The 2,792-nt window shown below is 44.1% G+C and overlaps 1 pseudogene; it reads left to right on the forward strand.

Annotated features, from left to right (window-relative positions):
* Positions 1 to 1,891: 1,891 nt before the first annotated feature.
* Positions 1,892 to 2,158, forward strand: LOC111814279 (annotated as a pseudogene).
* Positions 2,159 to 2,792: the final 634 nt, after the last annotated feature.

A 2,792-nucleotide genomic window follows, 5' to 3' on the forward strand; every position in this document is an offset into this window, starting at 1 on the left:
GAAGCAGATGTTGTCCTCACCCATACAACAGTACTCTTTTTCTGACCCAAATTAGAGGGATCCAACCAGTCCTGTTTCCCCACAAGAATACACCTCCACACTTCGACCTGTGAATAAATCCTCTTATTAAGTACACTCTGAGAAGTCCTAGATCTATCTGCCTCTGCTTGGTCATATAGCACCTCAGGGCTGATTCTCACCTATGAGAACTGATTTCTTTCATGTGCCCACACTGTGCCCTTGTAGTGGTCAATACATTGGGTCAACTTGGCTTGATCACCTTTGTGGTTCCACACTCTGGGCTGTGAGGGCCACATCCCAGAATAACTCAGCACAAAGAAAGGTATATAAAGAGGTTGAGGAAGGATTTGGCATTCCACTTCCTCAGAGGAACTACAGTCTTTGCAGTCAGCTTGGACTTCATCTCCTGGCTTTCAGCGCAGATTCTGAGGCCTCCAGATTGGATCCTTCAGCTTTCTGTTGCAGATTCTTCAGACTTTCATTGCAGGCCCAATGGCCAACTGTTAGAGACTGTTGGAGACTGTTAGAGACAGAACACTGCAGTGAGCTTCAGACCTTGGGACTGAATCCTTCAGTCTAGGGTGTGCATACACCCTCTGCACGCTTCCTTATCTGACTCTGTGACTGGCACATCTGGTGTTATATCTGTTATTTGTATTATATCTGTTCCTATAATAAAACCCTGACTATTACAGATAATGTTCCAGGAGTATAGTTGTTGCTGTGGCTAAACCTGACCACATGGATTACCAGCTTTTGGGAGAGGCTTATGGGAAGAGATAGGAAAGTTTCAGAGATGTCACAAGTGAAGTACAGGAATGGCTTCTACTGGTTCTGTATGGAAGATTCTGGTCAGAGCTCAGAAGAATAGAAAGCTGATAGAAAGCCTGCCTGTAAACATCTCCAGAACCAGGAGGTTTCTGCTGAGAAGAAGGATTGTACTGGTTGTTGGACTCCAGATGTTTTGTGTTATGGCTTGGCAGAAAGTTTGTCTGCATTTTGCTCCTGTCCAGAGACTTCACCAGAGACTAAGGCTAAGTATAAGGAATTGATTAATTTTTCAAAGGAAATCTCAAAGCAGTCAAATATTTAGGCAGCGGCATGACTATTGTTGGGGGCCTTTAGTCAAATATAGGTTGAGAATCAAGAGCAAAGAGCCCAGTTACTCTTCTCTCATTGCTGGGACAAATATCAGACATTCAAGATGAAGGAAGGAAAGGTTATTTAGTTCAGTTACTGAAGGTTTCATTCCATACTCAGCTGGCTCCAAAGGCAGACTATTTTGAAAATACCACAAACATCACCCCTCTGCTCAAGGTGGCCTCAATCATAGATGCTGCCACCCTGCACTACAGGGTCTAGAGAAGAGGCTGGGGAGCCACTGTGTCCAGGATGACCCACTTCACAACTCTATGAGAGGCCGTTGGCCTGGGGAAGTGTGTGCTGCCAATTTAAGGGTTCACACCTATCTGGCCTCACCCCTTGAGGCCCACCCTGGTCCTCTGGCCCTACCCCTTGAGCCATGCGGTGCTCCTGGAGATGCGTCCTCCCCATGAATTACATAAGGCTTTGGGGAAACAACTAGATACAAACCATAACATTCCACCCCTGGGTTCCCAAAGTCTCATGTACATCCCTTTGTGCAAAGGGCATTTTAATTTATCTATAATAGTTGCCAAAGTCCCCATTGCTGAGAAGTCCAAGTCCCAAGTCTCCAAGATCCAAAGAAAACTCTCAATTGTGAGCCCCTGTACAAATGAAAAGTTAAATACAGTCAACATTCAAAGGCACAATATAGGAGCTACGTCCCACACCGTCCATCTGCATCCATCGTTTGCTTTGGTAGCTCATCAGGTCCCCAGCAGCCAGCATGGTGCAGCAGACTGAAAGCAACGAGGCCTTTCAGGAAGCCCTGGCTGCTGCAGAAGACAAACTTGTAGTAGCTGATTTCTCAGCCACGTGGTGTGGGCTTTACAAAATGATCAAGCCTTTCTTTCATTCCCTGTCTGAGAAATATTCCAACATGTTGTTCCTTGAAGTAGATGTCGATGACTGTCAGGACATTGCTGCAGATTGTGAAGTCAAGTGCATGCCAACTTCCCAGTTTTTTAAAAAGGAGGAGAAGGTGAGTGAGTAAGTTTTCTGGTCTTAATAAGGAGAAGCTCAAAGCCACCATTAATGAGTTAGTCTGTATTTTCTGAAGAATGTAACTATCAGCTGCATAAAACTTTTAATTTTTTTTTTAATTTACAAAACAATAAGTATGGAAACTATATACCCAGCTTCCATCTGATTATAAAAGACAATAAAATATTATTTCTACCCTTTAAAAAAAGGCACAAGATAAACATTACTATTCCAAAAGGTATCCTGCATACAGCAGGATACCAAGCATTAGGACCAAAGCAAGTACAAAATCCAGCAGGGCAAACATTACATCCTATAGTTCCATATGGAACATCTGAAGCAATCAGTGGCAAATTGTGAGCTCTATGGGACTCTGCCCCATGGCATTCTCTGTGGTAGCTCTCATGGCTTCTCTCTTAGGCCAGTTTGGCTCCCTCTTTGCAGTTTTTCTTAGATGATCACATTCCTGGATTTTCCGAACTTCTGGAGTTTCCATTGAATAGACTTCTCTCTCACAGCTTTACACACTGCCCTCTCAGGGGCACACTGCCTGGCCTCCCAGGCCTTCTTCTGAAATCTAAATGGAAGTCTTCTTAATCTCATAACTCCTGCATTCTGCATACACCTAAAATCAATGCCACATG

The sequence above is a fragment of the Octodon degus genome, unplaced genomic scaffold, assembly GCF_000260255.1.
Source record: "Octodon degus isolate 3935 unplaced genomic scaffold, OctDeg1.0 scaffold00286, whole genome shotgun sequence".
NCBI lineage: Eukaryota > Metazoa > Chordata > Mammalia > Rodentia > Octodontidae > Octodon > Octodon degus.